Below are 16,991 nucleotides of genomic sequence, written 5' to 3' on the forward strand. Positions count from 1 at the left end.
GTACAATAAATCACCTATAGTAAGTAGAGCTTAGCAAATGCGGGACAGTTTGTCATGCCTGCTGGATCCTGTCTCATTCTGACTACACTCCTGGTCTGGTCTTCTGGGGCTCTGGTTGCTCTCAATGTTCTCATGGCTTCTGACCCTTAGCCTAAATCCAACTTTATTTACACTTCTACATCTTCCCGCCTTGAGTTCTACTGTAGATATCAGTATTGATACTGGCTACAGTATATACCGAAAGCTCTGGAACAGAGTTCCAGCACTCCTGGGTCATGTGATCTCTCCAGGAGTGATCCCATGATGCAACTGCCACCCGGATGCCAGAAAAGTACATGGCGAGGGCTCCATTTCCATTTTGATCGAACTGGCCGATCCTGCCCATGACATGTATGTGATGTGCAATACAGCCTGTTCAAGTGTTTTAAAAAAATTCCTATACAAATTTCCATGTCCACAATCCTAATGTAGCCTTGAGCTCCCGCAGCTTCTTGAGACCCCCCCCCCCCTTGAGCAGCTCGATTGCGGGTGCCGAAAGACCCGATGGCTGCTTCCAAGGGTGGAGGCTGGAGCAGGGAGCAGCGCGGCTTCCCCTGCCTGCGGCCGGTTGCCGGGGACGTGATCGGGCCATTGCTAAGGCTGCGATCGCGTCTCTAAGGTCCCGGCGGCCGGTGAAGCAGGGCGCCGCCATTGGGATGAGGGTTGCGCATGCGCAGGGACGCGGAGGCGCAGGAAGAGCCCCAGAAACAGGGCAAAGTCGCGCGAGGTCGAGACAGCCCGGGAAAGCTTGCGCAAGCGCAGTGCAGGGTAGGAAAAGCCCGCGAATCCCTAGCCTACCAGGGAAGGCTCTGAGCTGGGACTACATATCCCATGAGCCTCTGTATGCCCCACGTGACACCAGGGAGCCAATAGGGCTTAGGAAGGCCAGGCAGGCAAAAAGATACATTGTTTGGGCTGCAGCACGTTTGTCAGTTGGAGCTGGGAAGCTGTGAGGGAAGGAAGGGTGCAGAGAGCATGTGCAGCTCCTGCATCGAGTAAGGTCCCCCACATCCCAAGCAAGGCCTCAACTCCCCACCAGGTTAGTGGGTAAGTGCTGAGGGACGGCCCAAGACAGGGACGCTGCCCTTAGTGCGTGTGTGTGTGCTGTCTTGTCAGGATCACGGCTGGCAGGGCTGTGAGGCCTGACAAGAAGGCATAGTGCTAGTGTGCAGCAAGTTGCTGTACGCGTTACGAAGTTTGCAGTGCGTAGCTGCTAGTGTTAGGTTAGGGTTCAGTGAGTGTCAGGACTGGGATGAGTTAGGGGAGTGGGGCAGGTTATTACCCCGTAGGCCCTAGGAGTTTTCCCCAAGCTCCCCAGGTTGCGGTACACCAGGGACAGGCCCTAGGTTAGGGTTCCTGTCACGTCAGGGTTAGTTAGGGATAGACAGGGATAGCGGCGGTTGCTGTTCCCGTGATTCGGTTGCTGTTACCGTGAGACGGTTGTGTTCCCGTGAAGCGGTGGGACCCTCGTTGGGGTTCCTGGAGAAGTACCTGGATAGGATCAGACGGATGCATCGCACGTCTGACCCTTTTAGAAGAGTGTTGCAGGCCCGAGCATCGGAGTGCTCGGAAGGTATTCAATAGGCACCAACAGGCCTAACACATTAATTAGTGACTGCGCAGTCACCCACATTCTCTACTAGAGTGCGGGACATTGGGTGGGGATTCTCGGGACACTGGGTGGGATCACCTAGTGTTGGGAAGCGTCCTGCGCGACGCAGTAAGTGTCTCCTCTAGAGAGGGACACAGGTTATGATGTTATGATATGTTTTCATTCATGTTCAGTAAAGTCCCTAGTTAATATATATATATATCTGTGTGAGTATCGATTATTGTGATTGTCCTGCGAGGAACCACTCCCCCTATGGTGGGAGCCATCGCAGGTGGAGGCGCTGCATCGTTGGAAGTAAGTACCCCTAGTATAAATGCCCCAGGTTCCCCATGGCGGAAGCTCAGCCCTCCTGTGAGCCAACAGGTATAGCACCACACTGAGAAGTAGTCAGATACACCTACACACCCCAATCTCACTTAGGGGGGGGGGAAAGAGGGCTAAATTTGGAGGCGCTGCTGAGATACAGACCTGGGGTGCCCTGTTCCATTTTTTTTCAAATTGTCCAAGTCTCATTTTTTTTTGTCACCATGTTTGGAAAGTCCGGCCATGAGGTCCTTGCCTGGGCTTTGAGGCAATGTATGGAACCTGGCCGGGTGGTGGCGGTAGGAGGCCTTCCCGCAACTATGCCCGCAGTTGAGGTTCAGTACTATATGCGTAAAATTCCAGGGTGGCCGCACGCATGTTTCTTAGAGGAAGAACACGATCCCACGGCCCTATGGAAAACGATACTTTTTGTGGCCATCCCCACTGCAGATATATGCCTGGCAGAGGCACCGTCCACCCTGTGTATGCCCGGGGGCCTGTCTGAGGGGTACCCCCTAGTCTACGCAGACCCAGTAAAATGGCGTCTCCCGCCAAAGCAGGAGAACGCACGTGCTGCTGGCTGCAAGCCTGCACTAAATTGTGTCGAAGAAAACTGTCCGGGATTGGCGGGAAAACCAGAAGGCTACCCCCCTATCTATACAGAGAGCCCTAGTGTAATTGCAGAGACTGTGATTAAAATGGAGTCTCTCTCTAGCAGTGAGTCACACCTAAGATGGCGGCTCCCACCAAGTCGGGAGAGCACCAGGACTGTGCAAGAAATTGTTGCAGAGTATTGTCCGGGTTGGGCGCGAAACCCTGAACCCCGCCCCTGCACTGTGAGTGACTCAGCACAGAGCCAGAACCACTCCCTTGTAGAAAGTGCTCCTCCTTCAGATTCCACCAGGGGGAGCAAGCACTGTGACTTTCAACCAAACGTGGATGAGACAGACTGTTCTAGGGAGGCATTGGCGTGGGATCCTAAATGTGACTGTTGCGGTGCCCGGTTATTGAAGTCTATTATGCCCCAGCCCGTAGAATCAGCAGAGGACGATGAGCCGGTCAGTACAGCTAACCTATCTACCCCTCTCATAGAAAATTCTGAGGATCCGATCGTGATAGCCTCAAAACAGGAGAAGGATCCTGACCTCTATATCACTCTGAGTTGTGCTGAAGTTAAGTCTGTCTTCAGGGAGAAGTTACTTAGGGATTCCCGCTACCAACAACCGGTTGTGGAGGGCCCGTGTGCCCGAGTGAACATTTCAGATCCGGTTCCTGAGCGGGACGAGGTTGAAGTCCCATCGGTGGCGATGCGCCTACCGGCGAACCACCCCAGCGATGATACAGAGGAATCACAGGGTAAGGTGTATATACCCCCACCTTCTTCTAGTGAATCCAGCGACCAGTCACTTGTGGCGATGCGCCTGCCGGCGGACCACTTTAGTGACAGCAATGAACACCCTATCTTGGCGGATGCAGAGCCTGCTGTGGGCCCATGTGCCCTAGAGGAGGTGTATCCCGATGTTGCGGACCCTGCTGTGGGCCCGTGCGCCCTACAATGGTCAGTCCGACCTACTACCGAGGTACCATCGGTCCTAGAATGGGGACCAGTACCAAACGACGATGAGGGTGAGTCGACTGCCCCAGGGGTGTCGGGGGTGAGCCTCCAGGTGACCGCGGAGCACGATGGCTCCTTAAGTCTGGTCACCCGGGTGAAGGGCTCCCATCTGCATCGCGTCCTGGCAGAGGTGTCCTCCCAGGGGGAATCCATCCCAAGCCAGTGGAGTGGTAAGGAACTCCCTAACTCCCCACAATCTCCGATGGAGCTGGCCGTGAAGAAGGCCAGAGTTGCGGCTTCTGAACGGAGTATGAGCCCGTGCGCTCCGACACAAGTGGTCCCAGGACTGGGATCCAACGCTCCTGAGTTTTAAGCGCGTAAGTGGACTGCCCCAGAAGTGCCGGGGGCAGGTCCCAAGACAGCCGAGGTGGGAACTGACAGCATCCCAGAGGACCTGTTGGCCACCGTGAGTCACCGCAGTGGTAGGGTGTCTACTCTTTACCCCCTGCCAGGGGAAACAGAGACATTGTCCAGTGCTCGCTTCTCAGTGGAAGCCTCGCAGGTCCGTAGGGACAAGGACTGTGTAAAGGAAGATCCAGGGAGACTGGCCTCCTTTAAGCCCAAAAAGGAGCATGCCATTCGTCAAGTAGTGGACCGCGGAAAAGGTCCTGGCCTCCTGGTCTACCGCATCCCTGCCGCGGGTGACCGGGTAATGGCCTGCTTCAGAGACATTGTGCTACTCCTTCCACCAGGGGGAGGAAGTAGTACAGAACCAGTGACTATCACCCCAGAGCGTGCTCTACAGGAGATTTTTCAAGAGAGAGAGGCTCACGGACGCAAAAGTGAGGAACCCCCACATGATCAGTTAGGGGCACCCCACAAATGGTCTCAGCTAGCCTCGGGTATAGTATGGTGTGAAATGCATTGTAATCGGATGTTTAATGATCACATGATAAGTTGTATTTTCTACGCCCTGCATTTTGATTATATAACTATTATGCCGTGTGTTGTCGTTCCCCAAGCGGGGACGTTGGATTTTCCACCAGGGGGAGAGTATATCCTTGAGCTCCCGCAGCTTCTTGAGACCCCCCCCCCCCCTTGAGCAGCTCGATCGCGGGTGCCGAAAGACCCGATGGCTGCTTCCAAGGGTGGGGGCTGGAGCAGGGAGCAGCGCGGCTTCCCCTGCCTGCGGCCGGTTGCCGGGGACGCGATCGGGCCGTTGCTAAGGCCGCAATCGCGTCTCTAAGGTCCCGGCGGCCGGTGAAGCAGGGCGCCGCCATTGGGATGAGGGTTGCGCATGCGCAGGGACGCGGAGGCGCAGGAAGAGCCCCAGAAACAGGGCAAAGTCGCGCGAGGTCGAGACAGCCCGGGAAAGCTTGCGCAAGCGCAGTGCAGGGTAGGAAAAGCCCGCGAATCCCTAGCCTACCAGGGAAGGCTCTGAGCTGGGACTACATATCCCATGAGCCTCTGTATGCCCCACGTGACACCAGGGAGCCAATAGGGCTTAGGAAGGCCAGGCAGGCAAAGAGATACATTGTTTGGGCTGCAGCACGTTTGTCAGTTGGAGCTGGGGAGCTGTGAGGGAAGGAAGGGTGCAGAGAGCATGTGCAGCTCCTGCATCGAGTAAGGTCCCCCACATCCCAAGCAAGGCCTCAACTCCCCACCAGGTTAGTGGGTAAGTGCTGAGGGACGGCCCAAGACAGGGACGCTGCCCTTAGTGCGTGTGTGTGTGCTGTCTTGTCAGGATCACGGCTGGCAGGGCTGTGAGGCCTGACAAGAAGGCATAGTGCTAGTGTGCAGCAAGTTGCTGTACGCGTTACGAAGTTTGCAGTGCGTAGCTGCTAGTGTTAGGTTAGGGTTCAGTGAGTGTCAGGACTGGGATGAGTTAGGGGAGTGGGGCAGGTTATTACCCCGCAGGCCCTAGGAGTTTTCCCCAAGCCACCCCAGGTTGCGGTACACCAGGGACAGGCCCTAGGTTAGGGTTCCTGTCACGTCAGGGTTAGTTAGGGATAGACAGGGATAGCGGCGGTTGCTGTTCCCGTGATTCGGTTGCTGTTACCGTGAGACGGTTGTGTTCCCGTGAAGCGGTGGGACCCTCGTTGGGGTTCCTGGAGAAGTACCTGGATAGGATCAGACGGATGCATCGCACGTCTGACCCTTTTAGAAGAGTGTTGCAGGCCCGAGCATCGGAGTGCTCGGAAGGTATTCAATATATATGTGCACCAACAGGCCTAACACATTAATTAGTGACTGCGCAGTCACCCACGTTCTCTACTAGAGTGCGGGACATTGGGTGGGGATTCTCGGGACACTGGGTGGGGTCACCTAGTGTTGGGAAGCGTCCTGCGCGACGCAGTAAGTGTCTCCTCTAGAGAGGGACACAGGTTATGATGTTATGATATGTTTTCATTCATGTTCAGTAAAGTCCCTAGTTAATATATATATATATATATATATATATATATCTGTGTGAGTATCGATTATTGTGATTGTCCTGCGAGGAACCACTCCCCCTATGGTGGGAGCCATCGCAGGTGGAGGCGCTGCATCGTTGGAAGTAAGTACCCCTAGTATAAATGCCCCAGGTTCCCCATGGCGGAAGCTCAGCCCTCCTGTGAGCCAACAGGTATAGCACCACACTGAGAAGTAGTCAGATACACCTACACACCCCAATCTCACTTAGGGGGGGGGGGGGAAGAGGGCTACACTAATGTTCGCCGTTTAAACACCAAGTTGAAATAGGCTTGGGAAACCTATATGAGTCACAGCCATCCTGTCAGCTCTGTACAATAATTATACTAAATGGGCTCCTAGATGTGCAAAGTCTGGATGTCCTGGAACAGGGTTGTGTTTTTTCTCTGTCTTCAGGCTGCCAGCACTCTTCAGCCTAGCTGTTGCAACAATGTTGAGACCCCTTATGGGTTTCTTGGCTTCAGCCAGTTGCCTTGGCAACCCCCTTGCCTTTTTACCAGGATGGACTGCTCCCCCCCCCCCTTGCCAGGTGGTATTGTCCCAGTTAATTTCCCATCAGCCCAGACCAGCATGCTGTCTTTTAGTACTAGCAGCCATCTTGAGCAGTCATCTCTCCTATCCTGGTGAAGTTACTGATTTTCACCCATCCCTATATCTTGCAGTTAGCCCACTTCCCTCATAGTCCCCCTTCCCCTCCTTTGCTCTCATGTCCCAGTGTTCCCTCAGTACTCCCCCTCCCTTTTTATTTGTATGTTGTTGCCCAAATAAAGACTTCAGCAAGTAAGAAGTTTCCCTTGCTTGACATATGGGATTGAGTTAACCTGCCTGTCCCTACTCACCTATCAGGGTGTGCTTGGGCCAGAACAGTGGAAGTTATCTCTTTTGCAATGGCTTAACATACTGTCTGTAAGTACAGTACAGCTGGATGGTGTCAATAACTTATAAGTACAAGTGAATGATATATTATAAGTGTACAGTACACTTATCTGCAGCGTAGGTTAGATGTAGTCCTATAACTTAGCAATTTTTACACCATCCATTACTTTTTCCCAGCCGCTATACCTTCTGCATGTTAATTTCTGTTTCTTTGATGATGAAAGCGCACACAAAGCTGTGAACGCTAAGGCTCTCTATGTGGAATATTCTGCAGATGGAATCCTTGAAATTCATGACTCAACATGATTTATCCTGTAATCAACATATATTCCTACCCTCCAAAATAAATCAGCTGCAGTGCCCAGTGATATCGTTACAGGTGAGACCTTTCAAAGCTCCAATTAAAAGTGCATCATTTGTTCAGATTTTTATAACACTAGAGCAACTATGATAATGTCAGTGTCCTTCCAATAGATATTATACTCAGCTTCACATCTACCCGGTACCAGGTCACTCCCTCAGAAGAAATACTCATCTACTGTATTTGTCACTAGCAGGGTATAAAGGACATGCTGTCCTTAATACTTTGTTGGTAATCTTTTTTAAGCAATGCAAAGTAGGCACTTCCAGAAGTGAGTGGGTATTAGTTTACCATGTTGCTGTGGAACAATAACCTTTTGTTTTGCTTCCTGATCTCTCTGTGTAAAAAATTATAATAATCTATACTCATTTGACAGAATATCCTCAACTAACTTTTGGGGCAGATTGATCAAGTGCTGGTATAAATCAGCCCTTATGTCTTTTAAGCAGAGGTTGAAGTGTCATTAAATATAGCTATGTAGGGTCTGCTTTTAGAAGAGAATAATCCTGGTACATCACTATTTGGGCCTCGTTTTTTTTTTTGTTTTTTTTTAAAGGTACAGCTAGGTACATCTTTTTAAAGCAAATCTATTTTAATACAAAAAAATGAAACATGTCAGATTGTAAATGAAAAAACATTGGCACTCTGTAAACCCTCGTACATCAATCACTCCTCTGAAGGAGGAAAGGGAGAGGAAGAAGGTAAACACATTTATCGTTAAACCATACAGTGGCTATGGTTTAACGCAGCTCACTGCATGTAAAAGCAAGAACATGCTTCCAAACTGAGGGTTTTCCTTCACAGCTGCTTAATCTCACCTCTTTGTCTAACAATGACAAATTTGTCACAACTTGCACAGAACTTGTGATTATTCTCATGAGCTTTTATGTGATAATTAATTTGTCTGAGAGGCTGTACCCCCTTGGAAACTTGGAGCTTGTGATTTTGTCGTTCTAAATATGTTGCTGGCTTCTGGAGCATTAAACAGTTGAATCAGCAATTCCCGCTGCTTTTTTATATTATTATTTTTTACAGTATTTAGACCAGGAAGTTCATCAAGGTTGAACCGTTCTATTTTCAGCTCCGGGGACCTTAAAGTTCCTGAGGCACTTACAAATTCTCCTCTCCATCCTAGGAGATTCAAAATGGTCGCCAAACTGCGTGCCAATAGGAAGCCTCAACAAATGACATTGTGATTTACTATTGGATGACAATGGGTGTTGTATTTGAAAATCCAGGAAGTGCACCGGCACTAAAACCTGTAAGTATCTCGGAAGCCAGGGTGTCCCTGGAACTATAAATGGTGCAGTTCAGTTCCTGGGGAACCCCCCGAGTTCCAACACTGTAAAAAAAATGAATTTCACTTCTGGACTGGATTGCTACTTTAATGTTATCAAATGTGGTTTCACTCCTAACCTAAAAATGCGGTATAAGCGCCCAAAAAAAGTGCCCAATTTTTATCGTGCAATACCTCAATATTACACTGTCAAAAAAAAGCACTTTTTATCGGAACTGTTAAAAGCATCAGATCCTAGAAAATACCTAATTTTTAGGTAAAAACTGCCATACATCAAGTTCCGATATTTATTGGAAGGGGATGAACTGCAGAAATGCCGCAAATAATGTATCACCTAGTCCAGGCTGGCGATAGCCCCGTCTTTCCTATGTATATAATGGCTAACGTGCTCCCCATTCTATATATAGGCCAAATAAGCTAAACCAGCATGAAATAGGTGATACAATTATACTTTTAACACATTGCAGTACATATTAACCCCTTCGTAGCCCACTTGCTCACCTTAGTACCTAGTGGTGATGCTTTACAAACAGCTATGGTTATTAAGGGGTTAATAACGCTCGTAATTGTTTTTTTCCCCGGGTGCGATATTAACTTCCCTTTAACTAAGTTTGATGTATCCGGCCCATAATTTGTTTTAAAAAAAAAAAAAAACATTGACTTGTACACTGAAAACAATATGACACTGCTTACTGAATTACAGTGCTATAAAATGATGCATACTGTAGATTTTGATGCTTTCAAGAGAAAATACGTCCGTTATTCAGATGCTTTGGGGTGAAGCGACCTTTATTATCTTAAGAACTCGCATGGAACATCTGCGGGTTATTTGTCTGATAATTTAATTAAAGGCATCATAATTGCTGAACAATAAAATGATCTCAGTGACTAAAACAAAGCTTATGAAATTCCAGAATGCAAAGAGTTTGCACTGTACAAGCTGTTGTAGAACAATACATTTTGTGACATTGTGGTTTAATTTTTTTAGTTTTTTTTAATTATTGTGTTTTATTGCTGACATCAGAAAACGATTCTTTTCATCTTCCATAAACCTGTATTGGATCGAGGGGACTTTTTTTTTTGAGGAGAAAGTAAATAATTACGCATTTGCCAGCTAATTTTGAGGGAGTCTCCGTCATAACCAGAGTTGGCCAGAATGACCCCAATAATGCAGTGGTGGTAATGGATCTATAGTTGACGTCTGTAATACAGTATTAGAGGCTCTGACAAAGCATTATACTGCCCTACAATTCTGTGTCGCCCCTTTCACCATCAATGGTGTTGTTAAGATTTGCAATTAGTACTAACATAGAAAACCTCTGGGGATTACACTGTTCAGCTTCAGGCCCCTTCAGTACAGAGTTAGGTTCATATTTTACAGTAGACAGGTTTAGGCAGCACACTCGTTTTTTCATTTGAAGGTTGTGAGATGAATCCTCACGGGGTCATGTTTTCCTTTTCCATTGCACTGGCTAAATGCACATTCACTAATCATAACCTATTGTATACTGTACAAACACAGACGTACTGTATTGAAATCACGTTATTGCGCTTAACAGTGCGGTAGTCCAGCCCACTTCTCACACGCGGCTGATTCATAACATCGGTGGCTTCTCCCGCTGGGGCGTTGTGTACGTCCCGCTGCAATACTCTAGCTGGAGTAATAACATCGGCTGCATCTGCATTCGGTAATCATATGGATGGCAATGTCTTCATTCACAAATACAGGATGTAGCCAGGTCCCCCCTGTCGTGGCTGACCCCCTCCTCCCTTTTGGCCAGACGCTGTGTGCGAGGGAGTGAGGGGGGGCCGGCGCGCGAGTAGAGAGGAATCCCTGGTAGCTAGGGACGCGAGCGGCGAGCGGGCCGGTTGCCGGGGACGCGATCGGGCCGTCGCTAAGGCCGCGATCGCGTTGCCACCGGCCCGGCGGCTGAAGGAGCAGGGCGCCGCCATGCCTAGGTCTGTTGCGCATGCGCAGTGACACAGACAGCGCGGGAATGCCCCAGATAGCTCGCGCATGCACGAGAGGAGACTGCCAGCCCCCAGGGTGCATAGGGGCAGAGACACATGACCCCAGGGAGCCAATAGGGCTGAGGTATGGCCCTGCAGGAATAAGGATACATTTCGCGGGGTTTTGGCAGCACGCAGTCAGTCAGGATCCGGACCAGCTAGGGGTAAGAGGTGGATGCAGGGGTCAGTGACCCTCTGCATTAGGCCAGCAGCCCCCAAGGTCCCAGTTAGGTCCTGAGCCACCTAGTAGTTTGTGGAGCTTAGGGACAGGCCCTAGATAGGGACACTGCCCCATTAATTGGTTGCTTAGTCAGGGACTCAGTGCTGAATCCGTGCGGCCCTGCGAGGTGGGTTCTGGGCTCAGAACACCACCTACAACCCTGGGACTAAGGTGATATTATCCGCGCTGGAATTCACCCAACGCGGTGTGGAGGACAACATTTGGGAGTGCGAGACATTTGGGTGGGGGTTACTGGACACAGGGTGGGGTCACTCTGTGGGAGGTTAGCGTCCGCCGTGACGCCTAGAGGTTGTAGCGTCCGCCGTGGCGCAGAGTGGTTAGCGTCCGCCGTGGCGCAGAGTGGTTAGCGTCCGCCGTGGCGCATAGTGGTTAGCGTCCTGTGTGACGCCACATGTGGCTCCTCTAGAGAGGAGTCATGGTTATGTGATGTGTGATAATATATGTTTTGCTATGCAGTAAAGCCAGTCCTGTTTTATATTTGCTCGCTTTGTGTGGTTGTTTCCTGTGAGGGTCTCCTCCCACTCCGTTGGGATCCCTCCCAGGTGGAGGCGTTGCACCCAGAGATGTATAACATGCATGTACCCCAGGTTCCCCAAGCGGAGGCTTAGGCTCCTGAGAGCCACACAGGTTGCACAGCAGGTAGTAGCGGTTGTATTCATAGGGAATACCCGTTACAAGTATATATTTGTGTAAGTGTCCTAGAGACAAGGAAGAGGACATGTTGAAAAGATTTATGTATATCTATATAGAAATAGGGAAATTTAGCCTGGGGGGTTTAATGGGTCTGGCCTAAAATAGGGTCCATCTGAAGGGAAAGTTAAGGAACTCCTGCATGTTTATTTTTCATAGCTTTGTTCCCCATACTGTATAATATGATGCCTATTTTTACCTCTCTAGTTTTCTTCCTGCTCACTGATTTTATGAGCAGTGTATTGTATTCCTAACCTCGATGAATATGCCTGCTATGCCCTTCTCACTTTGTGACATTTATAGACCTCAAAGAACCATAGCTGAGAATATTAAAAGAAGGCATTTTATTCCTGGTAAGATCTCTTGTAGTTGGCATGGCTGGAACACAAGGGAGTGCCGCAAATGAGATTAAACAGCAGGCTTTGTGTCTTTTTAAATGAAATTGAAAATAATGTTGGCAATCTTCTTTACAGGTTATCACATGGAACTCACTTTCATATAATGATGCTAAGCATGCTAAGGGTTAACATTTGCTTGTTCTCTGTGGAACGTCAACCCCACCCACTGGAATGGTAAAGAGCCATGAGGACACAAAGAGCTTTTGTTCACAGCTGCATTGCACCTCAGCCACCCACCCCACTGTGCATCTGCGTTGCCCCAAAGGCGCACAGCCTTTGGCGCAGCCGAAAGGCAGCCAAAGGGTGTGAGGCGTTTGCTGCCATTCGCTGATGTCTGGTGATGTAAAAGTGATGTTAAAGCTGCTCTATTTCAATCTAAAACTCACAAGCTTTTTATTCCCTGTACCCATTTTTCCAACTCTATCTGTCCGTGATTTGACTGTATAACCCCTGTTCTTTAATGTAAGCATGTATTTTTTTATAACTCTGTGCCCAGGACATGCTTGGAAACGAGAGGTAACTCTCAATGAATTACTTCCTGGTTAAACATTTTTAGAAATAAATATAGCTCATATTGGCGGGAACTGCCCCTTTAAATAAATGGAGAATGGAGAGGGGATGTTGCAATCATTTAAAAAGGCTGAAACAGTGAGCAGTAGGATTTTAAAGGGATTATGGGAGGTGCCTATTGCTGCCCACACAATCCAGAGCTTCAGCCCTCTAATTAAATGGAGTGTTCTCTTAATGATACATATTTGACGATGAGCAGTGAAGGAAGAAATATCATGATGTAAATGTTTAATTGATCAGGCAATGAGGCAAGAGATAATCAATTATAGGGTGAGTGAGAGTGCTGAATGCATTACCGTGAGACAATTTGACCTTTAAATATGGAATAAAAGGCCATTGATTCTCTGACTATAATAGGTTAAAATTAGTTTAGCTTTGCCAATTAGGCAAATATCTCTGACAGCCACCAGGTTGTGCCTGATTTCAGTTCTGCTTGTGTCACATTGTTTCTTTAAACCCCTTCAAATCTCAAGCATATTGTGCAGTGTTTACGCTGCGTTTATTAGGGTTGTAGTCATAGACATGGAAATGGCCCCATTAACCTCTTCAGTACCCTTCTGCTTTGTGATAATGAGTTGGCACACTCTACTCTTGTGCTGTTCCCACCATTTTCTTCGATACCATCTTCCGTCTGTTCCGGTGGGGGAAAAAATCTACAGTACAGATACAGTATTTTGGGCAACATTTATTAACCATTGAAGTTAATGAGCTGTTATGCACCTTCTGGCTCGGCACCCCTTAGTAAATATGAACCTTTTCCCCTGAAAGGGTTACTGGTGTCGGTTTTATGTTAATCCCTTCTCGCAGGGAATTGCATTTCATGTCCCCTTGTCATCCTCGTCACACACTGCATTCTGAAATCGGTCAGTCATTTAATGTTTGTGAAGAATATTGAAAGCATTTTTGCATAGACAGCAGGGGCTGCAACTGCAATTTCCTAAGACTGCTTTATAACGAAAACCCGCTGCTATGGTATTGTGCGATGTATTGTATATTCCATAACATTTGTCATTGTACTTTTTGCAGTTAGACTCTCTGATCTGAATGTGCAATGCTGTGCACTAATCATATTATACCTTCTCCTTATATGTGTAACGGTGTTTCCCCCACCCGGTGGGAGATTTGGCCATTACTATGTATGTGCATGATACCTGCTGGTAAACAGGAGGGCTGAGTCGTCCGCCGATGATAATGGGGACACAGGATCAGGTTTCTGGGGTACATTACCTACATATCTTTAGCAGTGCAGCGCCTCCATCTGCCGTAGGCTCCAGGGAACTGAAGATGATCTCCCACGGTAGAACCGATTACCTCTCCCCCCAGTAAGATCACACCAGGCCGGAGGTATAATAACAGGAACGGTTTATTGTCTCTCTCTGTGCAGCACAGTACACGGCAGGGTTCTGCCCAATACAGCAACTGTCAGCTAGTCACTGAAGGATGGTCCCTGGACCTTCACTACAGGCCAAGGGCACCCGCAGCAGTCCCAGCTCTTCACTGACCCTCTATCAGGGGCAGAGGTATGGTACACACTCACTCTCCCCCGGAAGGAAGGGGACTGGAGTAGGCTCAATAGTAAGGCTCTTGGCTGTGTTACCTGCCCCTCTCAGGTAGGTAGCGGCACTCCCGAATTTGGGGCAGCACTGCCCTTAAGTACAGCCAGGAGGAGGGCACCAGGTCTGTCTCATGATTGGTCATGCCCTGACCAGATGTCACCGCCTCCCGCTGTCACTCAATTGCAGCTCCTCAGAGGGGGAAAACCCCATATCAACTACTGGCAACCGGATTGTACCAGGGCTTGCTGCTAGTACAGGGGCAGAATAGTAGCCATCAGGTGACCTGGCTACATACAGTATGATTACGAAATATTAAAAGTAATAGTCAGTGGGTTAGTGTTTTCATTGTACTGAGAATCTAAAGTACAGTATATTGTCAAATGAGACTTGGTTAGAAATGTATAGAGCCACCAACCTTTTCAGGAGAAGCAATGTCTCTGTCGACCTGAATCAATAGGACTGCTCTGGAGTGTGAAGGTGAAACATGTTTCAAATTGTACTGTATGGTGGATAAAAATGTGCAAACATTTATTTCAACAGCGTTGTATTTTCATATATCAACAGACAATGTTATTTGTTTTTCAGTTGCTAAAGATTCCGGAATGTAGCAATGGTTGTAAACTGGAATCTCACACACCTGGGCTACCTTACCTGCAAATGTACAGGTAGCATGACAGGTTACCCCAGTGTTGGTATAGCTTTAAGCGTGTGTTTGCTCTTCCACGCAGCTATGCAATGCCACTATTATTCTTTATTTTCCTCACCTTCTCCTAAAAAGGAGATGAGAGCAGCACTTTAATATTTGAACGTTAGGAACCTCTCAGGTTTTATTATTGGAAACTAATGATATATATTTGGGACCCCTGGTCTATGCTATTGAAATGCTTCATACAAGTGGTGAGTTTTAAGGTTTGTCTAAAAGGTTGTGAGATACGTGCTTGGCTAATACTGAGTGTGAGGGAGTTCCACAGGTAAGGGGCAGTGAGGAAAAAAGGATTAAGGTGAGAGAGCAGTAGAGTTGAAATGAGACAGTTATGAGTAGCGCGCAGAAGATGAGCATAACGAGAAATCAATGCTGATATGTAGGAAGAAGCGAATGAGTGGAGAGCCTTAAAGTTGCCATTCATATTTCTTTATAATTATTATTTTTTTAAAATAGGTTTGAAGCAGAGGGTCTCCGGAGCTGAACCCCATTCATTTCAGATCCGGGGACCCACTGTTTCCAGAGATACAGACCTCCGTATAGGGTGCTGGTATGTCGGCCAAGTTTAAACCTCCTGCATCACGCGGGTCAATAGGGCGCCGTAACTGATGATGTCATGGCTTCCTATTGGCCCGCAAGTCACGTGACCTTTGAAACACTGCAATTACTTGAACCCTACTAGCCGAGCAGAGTGGCTACTGGCACCCCCTATGGAGGCAAGTATCTCTGGAAGCACGAGGTCCCTGCAGCTGAAATTAATAGGGTTCAGCTCTGGAGACCCTTTGCTTCAAACCTATGTAAAAACCTACTTTAAAGGTAAGGTGGAAGACTATGTACAGTAGGTGATCTGTAATTTGATGGCTAGTTACAGGCTAGTAAGAGTGAACAATTGTTTATGTTCAACTTTTAGTGACGTTATGTACAAATCTGTGAACTCGGAATCCGGCTGTCCTAATGATATAATTATCAAAATTACACTGACATATAGCGGCTAATGCATTTCATCCTCATTTCATCCACAGGGTTAAAAAGAAACTGATCACATTAAGAATGTATACGTAATCTGGGAGGTTATCCTGAATATGATGATGCCAGTACAGGTGATCAATTAACTACTGGGAGAGAGTTATTAAGCCTTTTATACACTCTGACTCCATTTGAAATAAAGAATTGCTCACTTCCATGACCTCAGGTTATAATCATTTCTCTGGTCAAGGAGGAAGTGTCAGGTCTAGGCCTGGATTTATTCCCTTTATTATCAAAGGATTGTGGGGGAATAAGAATGTGTGTTGAAGACCCACATGGAGAGACACATCTTGGAAACACTGTGCGTTTGTGGTTCTTGCATTTCTCGTCATGGCCTCCTACAGGGACCTACAGTAGTACAGGACTTTCGCTGGGAATGTATAGATTTTTTATTTTTGTTTTCAACTTAAAGTTTTTATTGAACATACAGATCTTTTGTATCACAGTACAGAAGTCTGCTTTCTTAACCTATATATTGCAATAAAAAGTTTAGAATTTGAAATCATAATAAAGATTTCCAACTGGGAGGGGGAGGGGGGAGGTAGGGGTGGGAACAGTGCCGTCCAGTGTAAGTTTTAACCTCTTACTGTATATGCCCTATTTTATTCTGTCCCCTGTGTGGTTACCTTTTTGATTTCTTTTGTTTTTGTTTTCCGCTGATTTTTTTTTTTAATTATTAATTTATCTACTGCCTATTTGACTACATCCCGGTTGTGTTCGTAGATTGATTAACTTCGTCAAAGGAGAACGCATTTAATTTAGATATTTAGTGCCAGAGTCATTAACCAAACTTGTAAAATGTTCCATCTGGCAAACAAACCAAATTCTGTTCCGAATCTTTGGGATGTTGGGGATCTCTATCTGTTTCCATAATGCTGCGATCTCGCACCTAGTTGCTGTTGCAAAATGTGCAATTAATTTACTTTCAGTCCTGGACATGCCTGGCAATTTTCTGTTTAAGAGCAACAGCCAGGGGTCCAATGGAATGGTGAGGCCCAAAATCCTCTCTAGCTAATCTCTAATTTTCTCTCAGAGCGGGGTAATCTGAGGGCAGGACCACAGCATACAGTATGTAACAAGTCAAGGGGATAATGAGACAATCTGTCTCAAACTAGTGCTACAAAAACCTGCAACAACAAGGTGATATATGAAATCTAGGTGTACTTGAACATCTTGATTGTATGAAGCAAGGCTAGATCAAGACCATATTTATAGTGCTTTAGTGAGTGTCATGTATAAGTGGAATAAATGAAAACCCCTTGCGACGACAGGATGTCTCTTA

The 16,991-nt window shown here is 47.5% G+C and overlaps 1 protein-coding gene and 1 long non-coding RNA gene across 3 annotated transcripts in view; one reads left to right on the plus strand and one right to left on the minus strand.

The window, feature by feature from the left end:
• GRM3 (glutamate metabotropic receptor 3) overlaps positions 1–16,991 on the minus strand; it is a 379,631-nt gene that overhangs the window by 302,690 nt on the left and 59,950 nt on the right. The gene's annotated exons all lie outside the window — the stretch shown is intronic.
• Positions 6,557–15,907, plus strand: LOC142494896 (uncharacterized). Of its 2 annotated transcripts, none has more exons than XR_012801603.1 (5): positions 6,557–6,604; positions 7,035–7,236; positions 8,300–8,479; positions 13,809–13,944; positions 15,706–15,907. It is a non-coding gene; the product is annotated as an uncharacterized LOC142494896 (long non-coding RNA). The 2 variants fall into 2 exon arrangements; XR_012801602.1 differs by having other exon boundaries at positions 8,354–8,479.

The sequence above is a fragment of the Ascaphus truei genome, chromosome 5, assembly GCF_040206685.1.
Source record: "Ascaphus truei isolate aAscTru1 chromosome 5, aAscTru1.hap1, whole genome shotgun sequence".
In the NCBI taxonomy this organism is placed as follows: Eukaryota; Metazoa; Chordata; class Amphibia; order Anura; family Ascaphidae; genus Ascaphus; species Ascaphus truei.